The sequence below is a fragment of the Phalacrocorax aristotelis genome, chromosome 5 (assembly GCF_949628215.1).
Source record: "Phalacrocorax aristotelis chromosome 5, bGulAri2.1, whole genome shotgun sequence".
NCBI classification, from domain to species: Eukaryota; Metazoa; Chordata; class Aves; order Suliformes; family Phalacrocoracidae; genus Phalacrocorax; species Phalacrocorax aristotelis.
In genome coordinates, this window is record NC_134280.1 from 71,570,430 (window position 1) to 71,594,083 (window position 23,654).

The window sequence follows — 23,654 nt, forward strand, 5'->3', positions numbered from 1 at the left end:
AAGAGTGAGAAAAATCATGGGTTGAGATCAAGACTGTTTAATAGGTAAAGCAAAAGCTGTGCGTGGAAGCAAAGCAAGGAATTAATTCACTCCTCCTTTTCGGCGGGCAGGTGTTGAGCCACCTCTGGGAAAGCAGGGCTCTGTCATGTGTAATGGTTACTTAGGGAGAGAAATGCTGTAGCCCCCCCGCCCCCCCCCCCGCCCCCCAAGGACTCCCCCTTCTTCCCCCAGCTGCGTGTGCTGAGCATGATGTCAAATGGTATGGAATATCCCTTTGGTCAGTTAGCTGGGAAAGCTTTCCCAGCTGTGTCCTCTCCCAGCCTACTTGCTGGTGAGGCACTGAGAGAACCAGAAGAGGCCCTGACTGTGGGAAGCAGTGCCTCAGCAAGAACCAAAACATCTCTACATTATTAACGGTGTTTTGAGCATAAATCCAAAACGTATCCCTTCCTAGCTACTGTGGAGAAAATGAGCACTATCCCAGCCAACACCAGCTCCGTGCGGCTGCGGCAACGGTGGCCGAGGTGGCCTTGGGGCAGGGGGGGAGCGTTGGGGACCCTGAGCCACGAATGGCTCCTGGGACTTGTTACGTGCGTGCCTGCACAAACACCTGCCCTCTCCTTTGCCCTCAGGGCTGCGTTTGCGCTGCCTTTGCGTGGGGCAAGGGGCTGTGATGGAGCCCAGGGGAGGAGGTGGTGCACTGTGGGGGTGAGGGGAGGGGGCCCCCCCGTTGCTGCTGCGCCTCAGCTGTGGGCGGGGTCTGGATGGAGGGGCCCCAGGTGCTGGCAGTGGGGCTGACGGTGCCGGCTCCTCCCTGGAAAAGGGGTGGTGCCCGGCTCCGGGGGGCCAGTGTGAGCCGAGGGCGGAGCGGAGCGGAGCTGTGGCCGAGCGTCAGCGGGCCGCGACTGTAGCGAGGGAGGAGGTGAGCGGGGGCTTGGGTGGTGGACCGCTGCGTCCCGGGTAAAGCCCCGAGGAGGGCTGCGGCGGGGCAGCGCCGGGTCGGAGCGGGCGGTGGGGAGCGCGAGGCTGTGCTGAGGGCTCGGTGGGGCTTCCGGGTGCATCGGCGGGAGGGACGGTGCCCCGCAGGGTCCGAGAGCGGGGAGGGCGGGCTGGCGGCGTGCCGGGAGCTGTGGTGGTGTGCCTGCCGGCTGGCCGTGCGGCCGCGTTGTGCCGCAGAGCGTGCCGGGAGGTGTAGTCCTTGTGGGGCGCATTGGCTGGCGGGCGGCCGCGTTGTGCCGCAGAGCGTGCCGGGAGGTGTAGTCCTTGTGGGGCGCAGTGGCTGGCGGGCGGCCGTGTTGTGGCGCAGAGCATGCCGGGAGGTGTAGTCCTGGCGCAGTGGCTGCCGGCCCTGTCACGTGGTTCGCCGGGGCGTGTCTGGAGGCGCGGTCTTCCGGTGCTCGGGTGCCGGGCGGCCGTGCCGCGTACGGACGCGCGGTGTATTTTTGGGGTTGGATTCGTGTTGATTTCTGGGGGCTTCCAGGTGCGGCCGCTCCCCGAGAAGCGGTGAGTTCCCCGGGAGCTGACAGAAGGGAAGAGGGAAAGGAGGAGGACCCTTTTCCCCCTGCCCAGGGCGCAGATGATGGCCGCCTCCCCGGCTCGCTGGAGCTCCCGCTCAGCCTCCCCTGGCCCCCCCTTGCCCCGTGCGCCTGCCCCCAGCCCCGGCCCCTCCCCTGAAGCGTGCTGCGTAGCCCTTGTTGGCCGCCCCCAGGCCCTGTCGTGAAGGCAGCGAGCCGGCCCTCAAGCGCACTGGATTCCCCCTCGGCGCAGGGGCCCTTAGCAGTAGCGCGGGGAAGGGGCGCTGTGTCCAGAAGCCCCTGCGCAAGGAGAGGCTTTGGTCAGGGTCGATCGACGGTAACGACGGTCGCTGTTTCTTCTTTCCCTCTCCCAGAGACCGTGCTGAGGACGTGGTTGTCTGTCCTTCCCCCGGGGATGCCGTTGACTGCGGCCGTCTCAGGCTTGCGTGGCTTCTCTCTGCCCGGCTTTGCCATCCTCGCAGCGCCGGGGCAAAAAGGGACACACAGAGCCCTTCCCGGCTGTGGACAGGAGCTGCCTCGGCTGAAGCTGGAGACGCCAACGAAAGGTAAAGCAGAAGAAACTGAAGGCGCGCTCTGGCTGCCAGCTGCCTTCCTGCTGCAGGCAAGAGAGAGCCTGTCCCTGCAGGTGAGGGAGGAAGGATCCCCCTTCATAGTCCGCAGCGGGACAGGCCACCAACGTGCACCGCAGGGTCTGTACGCGTAACCCGGAGTTGGGTACGGGCGTGTAGGGCACGAGCGAGCTAGGCTACGTGCCTAGGAAGCCTCATCTCGTAAGAGCGGTAAGACACCCATGTATCCTCTTTAGGTGGAGGTCGGCCTAGAGTCTGGAGCTGCAGAAGAGGCAGGGAGGAGAGGAGGGGAAAGAAGCATCTGAACGGCTAAATTGTGCCAGCAGCGCTGAGAGCGAGAGTCGCGGTGAGTCCTGGGCCACTGGGGCCCCGTTGCCTCTCCTGTGCATCCTGGGCCCTCCCTGTCTCTCCCCTGGCCCCCTCTCTTTCCTTACCTGCTGCAAAATTTTTTTTTTTTTTTGGCGCTCCCCGCACCTTCTTTCTCCATCTCGCTCTGAGTGTCTCCCTGCCTCCCCGTCTTTTCAGTCCTCCCTCTCTCTGTCCTGTAGCCTGTGGCTACTTTTTCTTTCTCCGCCTCTCTCTGCCTGGCTCTGGCTCCGTTTTTATTTTTTATTCCTCCTGCGCTGTCCTGTAGCCTGTCGGTATTGTGTCTTTCTCTGGCCCTCTTGGTCTGACTCCCTGCGTTACCGAAAAAGGCGGTAAAATCGGAAACAACTCCTCAACGCCAATTTAGTATTAAAGAGCAGGCGTTGTTTATTCACGGCGCCAGACGCACGGGGGATCGCTCCTCGTGGCGTGCGTACCTCACACACCTTTCCCGTTCAATTTGTAGATCAAAATTGTAGGTATTCATACACATTCATTATGGTCCTGTCTACTGATCGGTACAAACTTGCTCGTTCCGTATGTAAATTACTGCGCAGGCTCGGTGGTGGTCCGTGAGTCGGTGGTCGCGATCTCCCCCTGCCAGAATTGCCTTTTGCCTTCTTGGCTCTTAATCTTGGCAGTCTTGGCTAGTTTTCTCAGTCCGCTCCACGAAAGCGCGTTTTGTCATCCTTTTCTGACAGAAGCACGTTGTCTGTTGTTCTGTTGACGTTAACGATCGCCTAGTGACTAATAAAATGATCGACAGATACACTGATTCGTACGCTCCATGTTCCCGTAATGGAACACCGTCTCTGGTTGGTTGATGTCATCGCTTTGGTTACACCTGTTCCTGTTGTTCAGTTTCTTCTTTTTTGGCTTTGTTTGATTCTCTCTGTGATTCTGTTTTTCTCTGCCTCGCTTTTCCCAGCTCCCCGTCCCTCACTTTGAATGCCCGTTATCCTTCACCAGCTCACTCTCCCTTGGTTGCCATCCCCGTTTCTGAATTCCTCCTGCTTTGCCACGTAGCCCGTGACTTTTTTCTTAATCTCTCTCTGTCTGCCTCAACGCTCCCGCCGCGCTTTTTAATTCGTCTGCTCTGCTCTGTACCCTGCTACTGTTCTTGCCTTTCTGAGTTCTCTGTCCAGCTCCCTTTCCCTATTCATGAATTCCTGTTCTTCCTGCACCCGCCGCTGTTCCCTGTGATCTCCGTCTCTCTCTGTCCAGCTCCCTGTCCCTAGGTTTTAATTCCTGCCTCTGCCCGCTGTAGCCCGTCTAGATTTTTCTCTCGGCCTCTCTCTCTGTCCGGCTCCCTCTCTCTGTGTTCTAATTCCACGTTCTCTGTCACGTAGACCCGTGCTATTTGTTTGTCCTCATCTCTCTCTGTCCAGCTCCTTGCTGCTATGTTTTATTTCTTCCCTCTCTGTCTGTCTTTGTAGCCCATTGCTGTTGTTGTGGTTTTGTTTTTTTTTTTCTTTTCCCCCCCCCCCACTTGTTTCTTCATTTGTCTCTGTCTGCCTCCCGGTGCCTGATCTTTAATTCCTCCTTCCCTGTTGGGCCGCTGTTCCTTTTTTCCATTCTACGTTGTGTTCTCTTTGGTCTCCTGTTCTTATTCATCGGTTCCCTCCTCGCCGCCCTGTGGCTTGTCCCCATTTTAGTGTTGCCTCCCTCTCCCTCTCTCTGGCTTCTTGCCCCTGTTTTTAAAATTCCTCCCTCTCTTCTCTCTTCCCTGTCGGCCGTGTGATCTTCAGCCTTTCTCCATCTCTTTCTGCCCAGCTCTCTGTGTCTATTCATTAATTCTTCCCTCTCTGCCCTGTAGCCTGTAGCTTTTGTCCTTTCTCCATCTTGCTGTCTCTGGCTTCCCCGTGACCCTCTTTTAGAATTGTTTCTCTCTTCTTTCTGTACGCATTGCGATTCCTTTTGCTCCCCATCTCCCTTTGTTTTGGGTGTTGTTTTGTTGTTGTTTTTCTGGCTCCCTGTCCCTAATTCTTAATTCTCTGCCTTCTCATGCTCTGTACCACGTAGCCCCGTGGTTTGTTTTGTGGTGTTCCCTCCCCGGCCCCTTCCCTCCGTCGTTGGCTGTCTCGGCTCCCTGTCCCCGTGGCTTCATTCTTCCCTTTCTGCTCTGTTCTTGTCGCTTATCTTGTCTTTCTCCATCGCGCTCGGTCCAGCTTCCTGCCCCTATTCTTCTTTCCTCCCTCGCTGTCGTGCTGCCTGCCCCAGGTTCTTTGTGCGTCTCCAGCCTGCTCCTCTTCCTTCTTTGTTGGTCTGTGTCCTGCTCTTCCCTCTTTCTGCTGCCTCTCTTCCCCTCTCTCTGCTGCTTTTATCTCCAGCTCCGTCAGGCTCCCTGTCCTTCTCTGGCCGTCCTGTTCCCTGCCTCGTGCCTTCTCGCTACACGCACACACGCCCCCCCGCCCCCGTCCAGCCGGATGCCGCTCTTCTCTTCTCTCTTCCTACTGTCCTGTGCCCTGCTCCTCACCTTTGGTGGCCTCCCCCTCTGCCCAGCAGCCAGGCGACGGACGGTCCGTTCCCTGCCAAACCAGGACAAGCGCGTGCCGTGGCTTAGCCCCAGCTGGCAACTCTGCACCAGGGAGCTGCTTTGCTCGCTCCACCCTCAGTGGGCTGGGGGAGAGAGCTGGAAGGGTAAGAGTGAGAAAAATCATGGGTTGAGATCAAGACTGTTTAATAGGTAAAGCAAAAGCTGTGCGTGGAAGCAAAGCAAGGAATTAATTCACTCCTCCTTTTCGGCGGGCAGGTGTTGAGCCACCTCTGGGAAAGCAGGGCTCTGTCATGTGTAATGGTTACGTAGGGAGAGAAATGCCGTAGCCCCCCCCCGCCCCCCCCCCCGCCCCCAAGGACTCCCCCTTCTTCCCCCAGCTGCGTGTGCTGAGCATGATGTCAAATGGTATGGAATATCCCTTTGGTCAGTTAGCTGGGAAAGCTTTCCCAGCTGTGTCCTCTCCCAGCCTGCCTACTTGCTGGTGGGGCACTGAGAGAACCAGAAGAGGCGCTGACTGTGGAAGCAGTGCTCAGCAAGAACCAAAACATCTCTACATTATTAACGGTGTTTTGAGCATAAATCCAAAACGTATCCCTTCCTAGCTACTGTGGAGAAAATGAGCACTATCCCAGCCAACACCAGCTCCGTGCAGCTGCGGCAACGGTGGCCGAGGTGGCCTTGGGGCAGGGGGGGAGCGTTGGGGACCCTGAGCCACGAATGGCTCCTGGGACTTGTTACGTGCGCGCCTGCACAAACACCTGCCCTCTCCTTTGCCCTCAGGGCTGCGTTTGCGCTGCCTTTGCGTGGGGCAAGGGGCTGTGATGGAGCCCAGGGGAGGAGGTGGTGCACTGTGGGGGTGAGGGGAGGGGGCCCCCCGTTGCTGCTGCGCCTCAGCTGTGGGCGGGGTCTGGATGGAGGGGCCCCCAGGTGCTGGCAGTGGGGCTGACGGTGCCGGCTCCTCCCTGGAAAAGGGGTGGTGCCCGGCTCCGGGGGGCCAGTGTGAGCCGAGGGCGGAGCGGAGCGGAGCTGTGGCCGAGCGTCAGCGGGCTGCGACTGTAGCGAGGGAGGAGGTGAGCGGGGGCTGGGTGGTGGACCGCTGCGTCCCGGGTAAAGCCCCGAGGAGGGCTGCGGCGGGGCAGCGCCGGGTCGGAGCGGGCGGTGGGGAGAGCGAGGCTGTGCTGAGGGCTCGGTGGGGCTTCCGGGTGCATCGGCGGGAGGGGACGGTGCCCCGCAGGGTCCGAGAGCGGGGAGGGCGGGCTGGCGGCGTGCCGGGAGCTGTGGTGGTGTGCCTGCCGGCTGGCCGTGCGGCCGCGTTGTGCCGCAGAGCGTGCCGGGAGGTGTAGTCCTTGTGGGGCGCATTGGCTGGCGGGCGGCCGCGTTGTGCCGCAGAGCGTGCCGGGAGGTGTAGTCCTTGTGGGGCGCAGTGGCTGGCGGGCGGCCGTGTTGTGGCGCAGAGCATGCCGGGAGGCGTAGTCCTGGCGCAGTGGCTGCCGGCCCTGTCACGTGGTTCGCCGGGGCGTGTCTGGAGGCGCGGTCTTCCGGTGCTCGGGTGCCGGGCGGCCGTGCCGCGTACGGGACGCGCGGTGTATTTTTGGGGTTGGATTCGTGTTGATTTCTGGGGGCTTCCAGGTGCGGCCGCTCCCCGAGAAGCGGTGAGTTCCCCGGGAGCTGACAGAAGGGAAGAGGGAAAGGAGGAGGACCTTTTCCCCCTGGCCAGGGCGCAGATGATGGCCGCCTCCCCGGCTCGCCGGAGCTCCCGCTCAGCCTCCCCTGGCCCCCCCTTGCCCCGTGCGCCTGCCCCCAGCCCCGGCCCCTCCCCTGAAGCGTGCTGCGTAGCCCTTGGCCGCCCCCAGGCCCTGTCGTGAAGGCAGCGAGCCGGCCCTCAAGCGCACTGGATTCCCCCTCGGCGCAGGGGCCCTTAGCAGTAGCGCGGGGAAGGGGGCGCTGTGTCCAGAAGCCCCTGCGCAAGGAGAGGCTTTGGTCAGGGTCGATCGACGGTAACGACGGTCGCTGTTTCTTCTTTCCCTCTCCCAGAGACCGTGCTGAGGACGTGGTTGTCTGTCCTTCCCCCGGGGATGCCGTTGACTTGCGGCCGTCTCAGGCTTGCGTGGCTTCTCTCTGCCCGGCTTTGCCATCCTCGCAGCGCCGGGGCAAAAAGGGACACACAGAGCCCTTCCCGGCTGTGGACAGGAGCTGCCTCGGCTGAAGCTGGAGACGCCAACGAAAGGTAAAGCAGAAGAAACTGAAGGCGCGCTCTGGCTGCCAGCTGCCTTCCTGCTGCAGGCAAGAGAGAGCCTGTCCCTGCAGGTGAGGGAGGAAGGATCCCCCTTCATAGTCCGCAGCGGACAGGCCACCAACGTGCACCGCAGGGTCTGTACGCGTAACCCGGAGTTGGGTACGGGCGTGTAGGGCACGAGCGAGCTAGGCTACGTGCCTAGGAAGCCTCATCTCGTAAGAGCGGTAAGACACCCATGTATCCTCTTTAGGTGGAGGTCGGCCTAGAGTCTGGAGCTGCAGAAGAGGCAGGGAGGAGAGGAGGGGAAAGAAGCATCTGAACGGCTAAATTGTGCCAGCAGCGCTGAGAGCGAGAGTCGCGGTGAGTCCTGGGCCACTGGGGTCCCGTTGCCTCTCTTGTGCATCCTGGGCCCTCCCTGTCTCTCCCTGGCCCCCTCTCTTTCCTTACCTGCTGCAAAATTTTTTTTTATTTTTTTTTTTTGCGCTCCCCGCACCTTCTTTCTCCATCTCGCTCTGAGTGGCTCCCTGCCTCCCCATCTTTTCAGTCCTCCCTCTCTCTGTCCTGTAGCCTGTGGCTACTTTTTCTTTCTCCGCCTCTCTCTGCCTGGCTCTGGCTCCGTTTTTATTTTTTATTCCTCCTGCTCTGTCCTGTAGCCTGTCGGTATTGTGTCTTTCTCTGGCCCTCTTGGTCTGACTCCCCTGCGTTACCGAAAAAGGCCGGTAAAATCGGAAACAACTCCTCAACGCCAATTTAGTATTAAAGAGCAGGCGTTGTTTATTCACGGCGCCAGACGCACGGGGATCGCTCCTCGTGGCGTGCGTACCTCACACACCTTTCCCGTTCAATTTGTAGATCAAAATTGTAGGTATTCGTACACATTCATTATGGTCCTGTCTACTGATCGGTACAAACTTGCTCGTTCCGTATGTAAATTACTGCGCAGGCTCGGTGGTGGTCCGTGAGTCGGTGGTCGCGATCTCCCCCTGCCAGAATTGCCTTTTGCCTTCTTGGCTCTTAATCTTGGCAGTCTTGGCTAGTTTCTCAGTCCGCTCCACGAAAGCGCGTTTTGTCATCCTTTTCTGACAGAAGCACGTTGTCTGTTGTTCTGTTGACGTTAACGATCGCCTAGTGACTAAAATGCAGATCGACAGATACACTGATTCGTACGCTCCATGTTCCCGTAATGGAACACCGTCTCTGGTTGGTTGATGTCATCGCTTTGGTTACACCTGTTCCTGTTGTTCAGTTTCTTCTTTTTTGGCTTTGTTTGATTCTCTCTGTGATTCTGTTTTTCTCTGCCTTGCTTTTCCCAGCTCCCCGTCCCTCACTTTGAATGCCCGTTATCCTTCACCAGCTCACTCTCCCTTGGTTGCCATCCCCCGTTTCTGAATTCCTCCTGCTTTGCCACGTAGCCGTGACTTTTTTCTTAATCTCTCTCTGTCTGCCTCAACGCTCCCGCCGCGCTTTTTAATTCGTCTGCTCTGCTCTGTACCCTGCTACTGTTCTTGCCTTTCTGAGTTCTTCTCTGTCCAGCTCCCTTTCCCTATTCATGAATTCCTGTTCTTCCTGCACCCGCCGCTGTTCCCTGTGATCTCCGTCTCTCTCTGTCCAGCTCCCTGTCCCTAGGTTTTAATTCCTGCCTCTGCCCGCTGTAGCCCGTCTAGATTTTTCTCTCGGCCTCTCTCTCTGTCCCGGCTCCCTCTCTCTGTGTTCTAATTCCACGTTCTCTGTCACGTAGACCCGTGCTATTTGTTTGTCCTCATCTCTCTCTGTCAGCTCTTGCTGCTATGTTTTATTTCTTCCCTCTCTGTCTGTCTTTGTAGCCCATTGCTGTTGTTGTGGTTTTGTTTCCCCCCCCCCCCCCACTTGTTTCTTCATTTGTCTCTGTCTGCCTCCCGGTGCCTGATCTTTAATTCCTCCTTCCCTGTTGGCCGCTGTTCCTTTTTTCCATTCTACGTTGTGTTCTCTTTGGTCTCCTGTTCTTATTCATCGGTTCCCTCCTCGCCGCCCTGTGGCTTGTCCCCATTTTAGTGTTGCCTCCCTCTCCCTCTCTCTGGCTTCTTGCCCCTGTTTTTAAAATTCCTCCTCTCTTCTCTCTTCCCTGTCGGCCGTGTGATCTTCAGCCTTTCTCCATCTCTTTCTGCCCAGCTCTCTGTGTCTATTCATTAATTCTTCCCTCTCTGCCTGTAGCCTGTAGCTTTTGTCCTTTCTCCATCTTGCTGTCTCTGGCTTCCCCGTGACCCTCTTTTAGAATTGTTTCTCTCTTCTTTCTGTACGCATTGCGATTCCTTTTGCTCCCCATCTCCCTTTGTTTTGGGTGTTGTTTTGTTGTTGTTTTTTCTGGCTCCCTGTCCCTAATTCTTAATTCTCTGCCTTCTCATGCTCTGTACCACGTAGCCCCGTGGTTTGTTTTGTGGTGTTCCCTCCCCGGCCCCTTCCCTCCGTCGTTGGCTGTCTCGGCTCCCTGTCCCCGTGGCTTCATTCTTCCCTTTCTGCCCTGTTCTTGTCGCTTATCTTGTCTTTCTCCATCGTGCTCGGTCCAGCTTCCTGCCCCTATTCTTCTTTCTCCCTCGCTGTCGTGCTGCCTGCCCAGGTTCTTTGTGCGTCTCCAGCCTGCTCCTCTTCCTCCTTTGTTGGTCTGTGTCCTGCTCTTCCCTCTTTCTGCTGCCTCTCTTCCCCTCTCTCTGCTGCTTTTATCTCCAGCTCCGTCAGGCTCCCTGTCCTTCTCTGGCCGTCCTGTTCCCTGCCTCGTGCCTTCTCGCTACACGCACACACGCCCCCCCGCCCCCGTCCAGCCGGATGCCGCTCTTCTCTTCTCTCTTTCCTACTGTCCTGTGCCCTGCTCCTCACCTTTGGTGGCCTCCCCCTCTGCCCAGGAGCCAGGCGATGGGCGGTCCGTTCCCTGCCAAACCAGGACAAGCGCGTGCCGTGGCTTAGCCCCAGCTGGCAACTCTGCACCAGGGAGCTGCTTGCTCGCTCCACCCTCAGTGGGCTGGGGGAGAGAGCTGGAAGGGTAAGAGTGAGAAAAATCATGGGTTGAGATCAAGACTGTTTAATAGGTAAAGCAAAAGCTTGTGCGTGGAAGCAAAGCAAGGAATTAATTCACTCCTCCTTTTCGGCGGGCAGGTGTTGAGCCACCTCTGGGAAAGCAGGGCTCTGTCATGTGTAACGGTTACTTAGGGAGAGAAATGCCGTAGCCCCCCCCGCGCCCCCAAGGACTCCCCCTTCTTCCCCCAGCTGCGTGTGCTGAGCATGATGTCAAATGGTATGGAATATCCCTTTGGTCAGTTAGCTGGGAAAGCTTTCCCAGCTGTGTCCTCTCCCAGCCTACTTGCTGGTGAGGCACTGAGAGAACCAGAAGAGGCGCTGACTGTGGAAGCAGTGCTCAGCAAGAACCAAAACATCTCTACATTATTAACGGTGTTTTGAGCATAAATCCAAAACGTATCCCTTCCTAGCTACTGTGGAGAAAATGAGCACTATCCCAGCCAACACCAGCTCCGTGCGGCTGCGGCAACGGCGGCCGAGGTGGCCTTGGGGCAGGGGGGGAGCGTTGGGGACCCTGAGCCACGAATGGCTCCTGGGACTTGTTACGTGCGTGCCTGCACAAACACCTGCCCTCTCCTTTGCCCTCAGGGCTGCGTTTGCGCTGCCTTTGCGTGGGGCAAGGGGCTGTGATGGAGCCCAGGGAGGAGGTGGTGCACTGTGGGGGTGAGAGGGAGGGGGCCCCCCGTTGCTGCTGCGCCTCAGCTGTGGGGCGGGGTCTGGATGGAGGGCCCCAGGTGCTGGCAGTGGGGCTGACGGTGCCGGCTCCTCCCTGGAAAAGGGGTGGTGCCCGGCTCCGGGGGGCCAGTGTGAGCCGAGGGCGGAGCGGAGCGGAGCTGTGGCCGAGCGTCAGCGGGCTGGCGACTGTAGCGAGGGAGGAGGTGAGCGGGGGCTTGGTGGTGGACCGCTGCGTCCCGGGTAAAGCCCCGAGGAGGGCTGCGGCGGGGCAGCGCCGGGTCGGAGCGGGCGGTGGGGAGAGCGAGGCTGTGCTGAGGGCTCGGTGGGGCTTCCGGGTGCATCGGCGGGAGGGACGGTGCCCCGCAGGGTCCGAGAGCGGGGAGGGCGGGCTGGCGGCGTGCCGGGAGCTGTGGTGGTGTGCCTGCCGGCTGGGCCGTGCGGCCGCGTTGTGCCGCAGAGCGTGCCGGGAGGTGTAGTCCTTGTGGGGCGCATTGGCTGGCGGGCGGCCGCGTTGTGCCGCAGAGCGTGCCGGGAGGTGTAGTCCTTGTGGGGCGCAGTGGCTGGCGGGCGGCCGCGTTGTGCCGCAGAGCGTGCCGGGAGGTGTAGTCCTTGTGGGGCGCAGTGGCTGGCGGGCGGCCTCGTGTTGTGGCGCAGAGCATGCCGGGAGGCGTAGTCCTGGCGCAGTGGCTGCCGGCCCTGTCACGTGGTTCGCCGGGGCGTGTCTGGAGGCGCGGTCTTTCCGGTGCTCGGGTGCCGGGCGGCCGTGCCGCGTACGGGACGCGCGGTGTATTTTTGGGGTTGGATTCGTGTTGATTTCTGGGGGCTTCCAGGTGCGGCCGCTCCCCGAGAAGCGGTGAGTTCCCCGGGAGCTGACAGAAGGGAAGAGGGAAAGGAGGAGGGACCTTTTCCCCCTGCCCAGGGCGCAGATGATGGCCGCCTCCCCGGCTCGCCGGAGCTCCCGCTCAGCCTCCCCTGGCCCCCCCTTGCCCCGTGCGCCTGCCCCCAGCCCCGGCCCCTCCCCTGAAGCGTGCTGCGTAGCCCTTGGCCGCCCCCAGGCCCTGTCGTGAAGGCAGCGAGCCGGCCCTCAAGCGCACTGGATTCCCCCTCGGCGCAGGGGGCCCTTAGCAGTAGCGCGGGGGAAGGGGCGCTGTGTCCGGAAGCCCCTGCGCAAGGAGAGGCTTTGGTCAGGGTCGATCGACGGTAACGACGGTCGCTGTTTCTTCTTTCCCTCTCCCAGAGACCGTGCTGAGGGACGTGGTTGTCTGTCCTTCCCCCGGGGATGCCGTTGACTGCGGCCGTCTCAGGCTTGCGTGGCTTCTCTCTGCCCGGCTTTGCCATCCTCGCAGCGCCGGGGCAAAAAGGACACACAGAGCCCTTCCCGGCTGTGGACAGGAGCTGCCTCGGCTGAAGCTGGAGACGCCAACGAAAGGTAAAGCAGAAGAAACTGAAGGCGCGCTCTGGCTGCCAGCTGCCTTCCTGCTGCAGGCAAGAGAGAGCCTGTCCCTGCAGGTGAGGGAGGAAGGATCCCCCTTCATAGTCCGCAGCGGGACAGGCCACCAACGTGCACCGCAGGGTCTGTACGCGTAACCCGGAGTTGGGTACGGGCGTGTAGGGCACGAGCGAGCTAGGCTACGTGCCTAGGAAGCCTCATCTCGTAAGAGCGGTAAGACACCCATGTATCCTCTTTAGGTGGAGGTCGGCCTAGAGTCTGGAGCTGCAGAAGAGGCAGGGAGGAGAGGAGGGGAAAGAAGCATCTGAACGGCTAAATTGTGCCAGCAGCGCTGAGAGCGAGAGTCGCGGTGAGTCCTGGGCCACTGGGGCCCCGTTGCCTCTCTTGTGCATCCTGGGCCCTCCCTGTCTCTCCCCTGGCCCCCTCTCTTTCCTTACCTGCTGCAAAATTTTTTTTTATTTTTTTTTTTGCGCTCCCCGCACCTTCTTTCTCCATCTCGCTCTGAGTGGCTCCCTGCCTCCCCGTCTTTTCAGTCCTCCCTCTCTCTGTCCTGTAGCCTGTGGCTACTTTTTCTTTCTCCGCCTCTCTCTGCCTGGCTCTGGCTCCGTTTTTATTTTTTATTCCTCCTGCTCTGTCCTGTAGCCTGTCGGTATTGTGTCTTTCTCTGGCCCTCTTGGTCTGACTCCCTGCGTTACCGAAAAAGGCGGTAAAATCGGAAACAACTCCTCAACGCCAATTTAGTATTAAAGAGCAGGCGTTGTTTATTCACGGCGCCAGACGCACGGGGGATCGCTCCTCGTGGCGTGCGTACCTCACACACCTTTCCCGTTCAATTTGTAGATCAAAATTGTAGGTATTCGTACACATTCATTATGGTCCTGTCTACTGATCGGTACAAACTTGCTCGTTCCGTATGTAAATTACTGCGCAGGCTCGGTGGTGGTCCGTGAGTCGGTGGTCGCGATCTCCCCCTGCCAGAATTGCCTTTTGCCTTCTTGGCTCTTAATCTTGGCAGTCTTGGCTAGTTTTCTCAGTCCGCTCCACGAAAGCGCGTTTTGTCATCCTTTTCTGACAGAAGCACGTTGTCTGTTGTTCTGTTGACGTTAACGATCGCCTAGTGACTAAAATGCAGATCGACAGATACACTGATTCGTACGCTCCATGTTCCCGTAATGGAACACCGTCTCTGGTTGGTTGATGTCATCGCTTTGGTTACACCTGTTCCTGTTGTTCAGTTTCTTCTTTTTTGGCTTTGTTTGATTCTCTCTGTGATTCTGTTTTTCTCTGCCTTGCTTTTCCCAGCTCCCCGTCCCTCACTTTGAATGCCCGTTATCCTTCACCAGCTCACTCTCCCTTGGTTGCCATCCCCGTTTCTGAATTCCTCCTGCTTTGCCACGTAGCCCGTGACTTTTTTCTTAATCTCTCTCTGTCTGCCTCAACGCTCCCGCCGCGCTTTTTAATTCGTCTGCTCTGCTCTGTACCCTGCTACTGTTCTTGCCTTTCTGAGTTCTTCTCTGTCCAGCTCCCTTTCCCTATTCATGAATTCCTGTTCTTCCTGCACCCGCCGCTGTTCCCTGTGATCTCCGTCTCTCTCTGTCCAGCTCCCTGTCCCTAGGTTTTAATTCCTGCCTCTGCCCGCTGTAGCCCGTCTAGATTTTTCTCTCGGCCTCTCTCTCTGTCCGGCTCCCTCTCTCTGTGTTCTAATTCCACGTTCTCTGTCACGTAGACCCGTGCTATTTGTTTGTCCTCATCTCTCTCTGTCCAGCTCCTTGCTGCTATGTTTTATTTCTTCCCTCTCTGTCTGTCTTTGTAGCCCATTGCTGTTGTTGTGGTTTTGTTTTTTTTTTTCTTCCCCCCCCCCCCACTTGTTTCTTCATTTGTCTCTGTCTGCCTCCCGGTGCCTGATCTTTAATTCCTCCTTCCCTGTTGGGCCGCTGTTCCTTTTTTCCATTCTACGTTGTGTTCTCTTTGGTCTCCTGTTCTTATTCATCGGTTCCCTCCTCGCCGCCCTGTGGCTTGTCCCCATTTTAGTGTTGCCTCCCTCTCCCTCTCTCTGGCTTCTTGCCCCTGTTTTTAAAATTCCTCCCTCTCTTCTCTCTTCCCTGTCGGCCGTGTGATCTTCAGCCTTTCTCCATCTCTTTCTGCCCAGCTCTCTGTGTCTATTCATTAATTCTTCCCTCTCTGCCCTGTAGCCTGTAGCTTTTGTCCTTTCTCCATCTTGCTGTCTCTGGCTTCCCCGTGACCCTCTTTTAGAATTGTTTCTCTCTTCTTTCTGTACGCATTGCGATTCCTTTTGCTCCCCATCTCCCTTTGTTTTGGGTGTTGTTTTGTTGTTGTTTTTCTGGCTCCCTGTCCCTAATTCTTAATTCTCTGCCTTCTCATGCTCTGTACCACGTAGCCCCGTGGTTTGTTTTGTGGTGTTCCCTCCCCGGCCCCTTCCCTCCGTCGTTGGCTGTCTCGGCTCCCTGTCCCCGTGGCTTCATTCTTCCCTTTCTGCCCTGTTCTTGTCGCTTATCTTGTCTTTCTCCATCGCGCTCGGTCCAGCTTCCTGCCCCTATTCTTCTTTCCTCCCTCGCTGTCGTGCTGCCTGCCCCAGGTTCTTTGTGCGTCTCCAGCCTGCTCCTCTTCCTCCTTCGTTGGTCTGTGTCCTGCTCTTCCCTCTTTCTGCTGCCTCTCTTCCCCTCTCTCTGCTGCTTTTATCTCCGTCAGGCTCCCTGTCCTTCTCTGGCCGTCCTGTTCCCTGCCTCGTGCCTTCTCGCTACACGCACACACGCCCCCCCGCCCCCGTCCAGCCGGATGCCGCTCTTCTCTTCTCTCTTCCTACTGTCCTGTGCCCTGCTCCTCACCTTTGGTGGCCTCCCCCTCTGCCCAGCAGCCCGTCGCTCCAGGAGCCAGGCGACGGACGGTCCGTTCCCTGCCAAACCAGGACAAGCGCGTGCTGTGGCTTAGCCCCAGCTGGCAACTCTGCACCAGGGAGCTGCTTTGCTCGCTCCACCCTCAGTGGGCTGGGGGAGAGAGCTGGAAGGGTAAGAGTGAGAAAAATCATGGGTTGAGATCAAGACTGTTTAATAGGTAAAGCAAAAGCTGTGCGTGGAAGCAAAGCAAGGAATTAATTCACTCCTCCTTTTCGGCGGGCAGGTGTTGAGCCACCTCTGGGAAAGCAGGGCTCTGTCATGTGTAACGGTTACGTAGGGAGAGAAATGCCGTAGCCCCCCCCCCCCGCGCCCCCCAAGGACTCCCCCTTCTTCCCCCAGCTGCGTGCGCTGAGCATGATGTCAAATGGTATGGAATATCCCTTTGGTCAGTTAGCTGGGAAAGCTTTCCCAGCTGTGTCCTCTCCCAGCCTACTTGCTGGTGGGGCACTGAGAGAACCAGAAGAGGCCCTGACTGTGGAAGCAGTGCTCAGCAAGAACCAAAACATCTCTACATTATTAACGGTGTTTTGAGCATAAATCCAAAACGTATCCCTTCCTAGCTACTGTGGAGAAAATGAGCACTATCCCAGCCAACACCAGCTCCGTGCGGCTGCGGCAACGGCGGCCGAGGTGGCCTTGGGGCAGGGGGGGAGCGTTGGGGACCCTGAGCCACGAATGGCTCCTGGGACTTGTTACGTGCGCGCCTGCACAAACACCTGCCCTCTCCTTTGCCCTCAGGGCTGCGTTTGCGCTGCCTTTGCGTGGGGCAAGGGGCTGTGATGGAGCCCAGGGGAGGAGGTGGTGCACTGTGGGGGTGAGGGGAGGGGGCCCCCCGTTGCTGCTGCGCCTCAGCTGTGGGCGGGGTCTGGATGGAGGGGCCCCAGGTGCGGGCAGTGGGGCTGACGGTGCCGGCTCCTCCCTGGAAAAGGGGTGGTGCCCGGCTCCGGGGGGCCAGTGTGAGCCGAGGGCGGAGCGGAGCGGAGCTGTGGCCGAGCGTCAGCGGGCTGCGACTGTAGCGAGGGAGGAGGTGAGCGGGGGCTTGGGTGGTGGAGCGCTGCGTCCCGGGTAAAGCCCCGAGGAGGGCTGCGGCGGGGCAGCGCCGGGTCGGAGCGGGCGGTGGGGAGAGCGAGGCTGTGCTGAGGGCTCGGTGGGGCTTCCGGGTGCATCGGCGGGAGGGACGGTGCCCCGCAGGGTCCGAGAGCGGGGAGGGCGGGCTGGCGGCGTGCCGGGAGCTGTGGTGGTGTGCCTGCCGGCTGGCCGTGCGGCCGCGTTGTGGCGCAGAGCATGCCGGGAGGTGTAGTCCTTGTGGGGCGCAGTGGCTGGCGGGCGGCCGCGTTGTGCCGCAGAGCGTGCCGGGAGGTGTAGTCCTTGCGGGGCGCAGTGGCTGGCGGGCGGCCGTGTTGTGGCGCAGAGCATGCCGGGAGGCGTAGTCCTGGCGCAGTGGCTGCCGGCCCTGTCACGTGGTTCGCCGGGGCGTGTCTGGAGGCGCGGTCTTCCGGTGCTCGGGTGCCGGGCGGCCGTGCCGCGTACGGGACGCGCGGTGTATTTTTGGGGTTGGATTCGTGTTGATTTCTGGGGGCTTCCAGGTGCGGCCGCTCCCCGAGAAGCGGTGAGTTCCCCGGGAGCTGACAGAAGGGAAGAGGGAAAGGAGGAGGACCTTTTCCCCCTGGCCAGGGCGCAGATGATGGCCGCCTCCCCGGCTCGCCGGAGCTCCCGCTCAGCCTCCCCTGGCCCCCCCTTGCCCCGTGCGCCTGCCCCCAGCCCCGGCCCCTCCCCTGAAGCGTGCTGCGTAGCCCTTGGCCGCCCCCAGGCCCTGTCGTGAAGGCAGCGAGCCGGCCCTCAAGCGCACTGGATTCCCCCTCGGCGCAGGGGCCCTTAGCAGTAGCGCGGGGAAGGGGCGCTGTGTCCAGAAGCCCCTGCGCAAGGAGAGGCTTTGGTCAGGGTCGATCGACGGTAACGACGGTCGCTGTTTCTTCTTTCCCTCTCCCAGAGACCGTGCTGAGGACGTGGTTGTCTGTCCTTCCCCCGGGGATGCCGTTGACTGCGGCCGTCTCAGGCTTGCGTGGCTTCTCTCTGCCCGGCTTTGCCATCCTCGCAGCGCCGGGGCAAAAAGGGACACACAGAGCCCTTCCCGGCTGTGGACAGGAGCTGCCTCGGCTGAAGCTGGAGACGCCAACGAAAGGTAAAGCAGAAGAAACTGAAGGCGCGCTCTGGCTGCCAGCTGCCTTCCTGCTGCAGGCAAGAGAGAGCCTGTCCCTGCAGGTGAGGGAGGAAGGATCCCCCTTCATAGTCCGCAGCGGGACAGGCCACCAACGTGCACCGCAGGGTCTGTACGCGTAACCCGGAGTTGGGTACGGGCGTGTAGGGCACGAGCGAGCTAGGCTACGTGCCTAGGAAGCCTCATCTCGTAAGAGCGGTAAGACACCCATGTATCCTCTTTAGGTGGAGGTCGGCCTAGAGTCTGGAGCTGCAGAAGAGGCAGGGAGGAGAGGAGGGGAAAGAAGCATCTGAACGGCTAAATTGTGCCAGCAGCGCTGAGAGCGAGAGTCGCGGTGAGTCCTGGGCCACTGGGGCCCCGTTGCCTCTCTTGTGCATCCTGGGGCCCTCCCTGTCTCTCCCCTGGCCCCCTCTCTTTCCTTACCTGCTGCAAAATTTTTTTTTATTTTTTTTTTTGCGCTCCCCGCACCTTCTTTCTCCATCTCGCTCTGAGTGGCTCCCTGCCTCCCCGTCTTTTCAGTCCTCCCTCTCTCTGTCCTGTAGCCTGTGGCTACTTTTTCTTTCTCCGCCTCTCTCTGCCTGGCTCTGGCTCCGTTTTTATTTTTTATTCCTCCTGCTCTGTCCTGTAGCCTGTCGGTATTGTGTCTTTCTCTGGCCCTCTTGGTCTGACTCCCTGCGTTACCGAAAAAGGCGGTAAAATCGGAAACAACTCCTCAACGCCAATTTAGTATTAAAGAGCAGGCGTTGTTTATTCACGGCGCCAGACGCACGGGGGATCGCTCCTCGTGGCGTGCGTACCTCACACACCTTTCCCGTTCAATTTGTAGATCAAAATTGTAGGTATTCGTACACATTCATTATGGTCCTGTCTACTGATCGGTACAAACTTGCTCGTTCCGTATGTAAATTACTGCGCAGGCTCGGTGGTGGTCCGTGAGTCGGTGGTCGCGATCTCCCCCTGCCAGAATTGCCTTTTGCCTTCTTGGCTCTTAATCTTGGCAGTCTTGGCTAGTTTTCTCAGTCCGCTCCACGAAAGCGCGTTTTGTCATCCTTTTCTGACAGAAGCACGTTGTCTGTTGTTCTGTTGACGTTAACGATCGCCTAGTGACTAAAATGCAGATCGACAGATACACTGATTCGTACGCTCCATGTTCCCGTAATGGAACACCGTCTCTGGTTGGTTGATGTCATCGCTTTGGTTACACCTGTTCCTGTTGTTCAGTTTCTTCTTTTTTGGCTTTGTTTGATTCTCTCTGTGATTCTGTTTTTCTCTGCCTTGCTTTTCCCAGCTCCCCGTCCCTCACTTTGAATGCCCGTTATCCTTCACCAGCTCACTCTCCCTTGGTTGCCATCCCCGTTTCTGAATTCCTCCTGCTTTGCCACGTAGCCCGTGACTTTTTTCTTAATCTCTCTCTGTCTGCCTCAACGCTCCCGCCGCGCTTTTTAATTCGTCTGCTCTGCTCTGTACCCTGCTACTGTTCTTGCCTTTCTGAGTTCTTCTCTGTCCAGCTCCCTTTCCCTATTCATGAATTCCTGTTCTTCCTGCACCCGCCGCTGTTCCCTGTGATCTCCGTCTCTCTCTGTCCAGCTCCCTGTCCCTAGGTTTTAATTCCTGCCTCTGCCCGCTGTAGCCCGTCTAGATTTTTCTCTCGGCCTCTCTCTCTGTCCGGCTCCCTCTCTCTGTGTTCTAATTCCATGTTCTCTGTCACGTAGACCCGTGCTATTTGTTTGTCCTCATCTCTCTCTGTCCAGCTCCTTGCTGCTATGTTTTATTTCTTCCCTCTCTGTCTGTCTTTGTAGCCCATTGCTGTTGTTGTGGTTTTGTTTTTTTTTTTTCTTTTCCCCCCCCCCCACTTGTTTCTTCATTTGTCTCTGTCTGCCTCCCGGTGCCTGATCTTTAATTCCTCCTTCCCTGTTGGGCCGCTGTTCCTTTTTTCCATTCTACGTTGTGTTCTCTTTGGTCTCCTGTTCTTATTCATCGGTTCCCTCCTCGCCGCCCTGTGGCTTGTCCCCATTTTAGTGTTGCCTCCCTCTCCCTCTCTCTGGCTTCTTGCCCCTGTTTTTAAAATTCCTCCCTCTCTTCTCTCTTCCCTGTCGGCCGTGTGATCTTCAGCCTTTCTCCATCTCTTTCTGCCCAGCTCTCTGTGTCTATTCATTAATTCTTCCCTCTCTGCCCTGTAGCCTGTAGCTTTTGTCCTTTCTCCATCTTGCTGTCTCTGGCTTCCCCGTGACCCTCTCTTAGAATTGTTTCTCTCTTCTTTCTGTACGCATTGCGATTCCTTTTGCTCCCCATCTCCCTTTGTTTTGGGTGTTGTTTTGTTGTTGTTTTTCTGGCTCCCTGTCCCTAATTCTTAATTCTCTGCCTTCTCATGCTCTGTACCACGTAGCCCCGTGGTTTGTTTTGTGGTGTTCCCTCCCCGGCCCCTTCCCTCCGTCGTTGGCTGTCTCGGCTCCCTGTCCCCGTGGCTTCATTCTTCCCTTTCTGCCCTGTTCTTGTCGCTTATCTTGTCTTTCTCCATCGCGCTCGGTCCAGCTTCCTGCCCCTATTCTTCTTTCCTCCCTCGCTGTCGTGCTGCCTGCCCCAGGTTCTTTGTGCGTCTCCAGCCTGCTCCTCTTCCTCCTTTGTTGGTCTGTGTCCTGCTCTTCCCTCTTTCTGCTGCCTCTCTTCCCCTCTCTCTGCTGCTTTTATCTCCAGCTCCGTCAGGCTCCCTGTCCTTCTCTGGCCGTCCTGTTCCCTGCCTCGTGCCTTCTCGCTACACGCACACACGCCCCCCCGCCCCCGTCCAGCCGGATGCCGCTCTTCTCTTCTCTCTTCCTACTGTCCTGTGCCCTGCTCCTCACCTTTGGTGGCCTCCCCCTCTGCCCAGGAGCCAGGCGACGGACGGTCCGTTCCCTGCCAAACCAGGACAAGCGCGTGCCGTGGCTTAGCCCCAGCTGGCAACTCTGCACCAGGGAGCTGCTTGCTCGCTCCACCCTCAGTGGGCTGGGGGAGAGAGCTGGAAGGGTAAGAGTGAGAAAAATCATGGGTTGAGATCAAGACTGTTTAATAGGTAAAGCAAAAGCTGTGCGTGGAAGCAAAGCAAGGAATTAATTCACTCCTCCTTTTCGGCGGGCAGGTGTTGAGCCACCTCTGGGAAAGCAGGGCTCTGTCATGTGTAACGGTTACTTAGGGAGAGAAATGCCGTAGCCCCCCCCACCCGCGCCCCCCAAGGACTCCCCCTTCTTCCCCCAGCTGCGTGTGCTGAGCATGATGTCAAATGGTATGGAATATCCCTTTGGTCAGTTAGCTGGGAAAGCTTTCCCAGCTGTGTCCTCTCCCAGCCTACTTGCTGGTGAGGCACTGAGAGAACCAGAAGAGGCGCTGACTGTGGAAGCAGTGCTCAGCAAGAACCAAAACATCTCTACATTATTAACGGTGTTTTGAGCATAAATCCAAAACGTATCCCTTCCTAGCTACTGTGGAGAAAATGAGCACTATCCCAGCCAACACCAGCTCCGTGCGGCTGCGGCAACGGCGGCCGAGGTGGCCTTGGGGCAGGGGGGGAGCGTTGGGGACCCTGAGCCACGAATGGCTCCTGGGACTTGTAACGTGCGTGCCTGCACAAACACCTGCCCTCTCCTTTGCCCTCAGGGCTGCGTTTGCGCTGCCTTTGCGTGGGGCAAGGGGCTGTGATGGAGCCCAGGGGAGGAGGTGGTGCACTGTGGGGGTGAGGGGAGGGGGCCCCCCGTTGCTGCTGCGCCTCAGCTGTGGGCGGGGTCTGGATGGAGGGGCCCCAGGTGCTGGCAGTGGGGCTGACGGTGCCGGCTCCTCCCTGGAAAAGGGGTGGTGCCCGGCTCCGGGGGGCCAGTGTGAGCCGAGGGCGGAGCGGAGCGGAGCTGTGGCCGAGCGTCAGCGGGCTGCGACTGTAGCGAGGGAGGAGGTGAGCGGGGGCTTGGGTGGTGGACCGCTGCGTCCCGGGTAAAGCCCCGAGGAGGGCTGCGGCGGGGCAGCGCCGGGTCGGAGCGGGCGGTGGGGAGAGCGAGGCTGTGCTGAGGGCTCGGTGGGGCTTCCGGGTGCATCGGCGGGAGGGACGGTGCCCCGCAGGGTCCGAGAGCGGGGAGGGCGGGCTGGCGGCGTGCCGGGAGCTGTGGTGGTGTGCCTGGCGGCTGGCCGTGCGGCCGCGTTGTGCCGCAGAGCGTGCCGGGAGGTGTAGTCCTTGTGGGGCGCATTGGCTGGCGGGCGGCCGCGTTGTGCCGCAGAGCGTGCCGGGAGGTGTAGTCCTTGTGGGGCGCAGTGGCTGGCGGGCGGCCGCGTTGTGCCGCAGAGCGTGCCGGGAGGTGTAGTCCTTGCGGGGCGCAGTGGCTGGCGGGCGGCCGTGTTGTGGCGCAGAGCATGCCGGGAGGCGTAGTCCTGGCGCAGTGGCTGCCGGCCCTGTCACGTGGTTCGCCGGGGCGTGTCTGGAGGCGCGGTCTTCCGGTGCTCGGGTGCCGGGCGGCCGTGCCGCGTACGGGACGCGCGGTGTATTTTTGGGGTTGGATTCGTGTTGATTTCTGGGGGCTTCCAGGTGCGGCCGCTCCCCGAGAAGCGGTGAGTTCCCCGGGAGCTGACAGAAGGGAAGAGGGAAAGGAGGAGGACCTTTTCCCCCTGCCCAGGGCGCAGATGATGGCCGCCTCCCCGGCTCGCCGGAGCTCCCGCTCAGCCTCCCCTGGCCCCCCCTTGCCCCGTGCGCCTGCCCCCAGCCCCGGCCCCTCCCCTGAAGCGTGCTGCGTAGCCCTTGGCCGCCCCCAGGCCCTGTCGTGAAGGCAGCGAGCCGGCCCTCAAGCGCACTGGATTCCCCCTCGGCGCAGGGGCCCTTAGCAGTAGCGCGGGGAAGGGGCGCTGTGTCCAGAAGCCCCTGCGCAAGGAGAGGCTTTGGTCAGGGTCGATCGACGGTAACGACGGTCGCTGTTTCTTCTTTCCCTCTCCCAGAGACCGTGCTGAGGACGTGGTTGTCTGTCCTTCCCCCGGGGATGCCGTTGACTGCGGCCGTCTCAGGCTTGCGTGGCTTCTCTCTGCCCGGCTTTGCCATCCTCGCAGCGCCGGGGCAAAAAGGGACACACAGAGCCCTTCCCGGCTGTGGACAGGAGCTGCCTCGGCTGAAGCTGGAGACGCCAACGAAAGGTAAAGCAGAAGAAACTGAAGGCGCGCTCTGGCTGCCAGCTGCCTTCCTGCTGCAGGCAAGAGAGAGCCTGTCCCTGCAGGTGAGGGAGGAAGGATCCCCCTTCATAGTCCGCAGCGGGACAGGCCACCAACGTGCACCGCAGGGTCTGTACGCGTAACCCGGAGTTGGGTACGGGCGTGTAGGGCACGAGCGAGCTAGGCTACGTGCCTAGGAAGCCTCATCTCGTAAGAGCGGTAAGACACCCATGTATCCTCTTTAGGTGGAGGTCGGCCTAGAGTCTGGAGCTGCAGAAGAGGCAGGGAGGAGAGGAGGGGAAAGAAGCATCTGAACGGCTAAATTGTGCCAGCAGCGCTGAGAGCGAGAGTCGCGGTGAGTCCTGGGCCACTGGGGCCCCGTTGCCTCTCTTGTGCATCCTGGGCCCTCCCTGTCTCTCCCCTGGCCCCCTCTCTTTCCTTACCTGCTGCAAAATTTTTTTTTATTTTTTTTTTTGCGCTCCCCGCACCTTCTTTCTCCATCTCGCTCTGAGTGGCTCCCTGCCTCCCCGTCTTTTCAGTCCTCCCTCTCTCTGTCCTGTAGCCTGTGGCTACTTTTTCTTTCTCCGCCTCTCTCTGCCTGGCTCTGGCTCCGTTTTTATTTTTTATTCCTCCTGCTCTGTCCTGTAGCCTGTCGGTATTGTGTCTTTCTCTGGCCCTCTTGGTCTGACTCCCTGCGTTACCGAAAAAGGCGGTAAAATCGGAAACAACTCCTCAACGCCAATTTAGTATTAAAGAGCAGGCGTTGTTTATTCACGGCGCCAGACGCACGGGGGATCGCTCCTCGTGGCGTGCGTACCTCACACACCTTTCCCGTTCAATTTGTAGATCAAAATTGTAGGTATTCGTACACATTCATTATGGTCCTGTCTACTGATCGGTACAAACTTGCTCGTTCCGTATGTAAATTACTGCGCAGGCTCGGTGGTGGTCCGTGAGTCGGTGGTCGCGATCTCCCCCTGCCAGAATTGCC

At 59.2% G+C, this 23,654-nt stretch overlaps 1 long non-coding RNA gene across 1 annotated transcript in view; it reads left to right on the forward strand.

Moving 5' to 3' along the window:
- Window positions 1–23,654, forward strand: part of LOC142057008 (uncharacterized) — a 100,116-nt gene that overhangs the window by 51,454 nt on the left and 25,008 nt on the right. The window contains exons 10-17 of the long non-coding RNA XR_012660517.1: window positions 1,889–2,080; window positions 2,341–2,450; window positions 7,454–7,563; window positions 12,616–12,725; window positions 17,282–17,473; window positions 17,734–17,843; window positions 22,457–22,648; window positions 22,909–23,018. This is a non-coding gene — a long non-coding RNA (uncharacterized LOC142057008). The remainder of the gene's footprint in view (window positions 1–1,888; window positions 2,081–2,340; window positions 2,451–7,453; window positions 7,564–12,615; window positions 12,726–17,281; window positions 17,474–17,733; window positions 17,844–22,456; window positions 22,649–22,908; window positions 23,019–23,654) is intronic.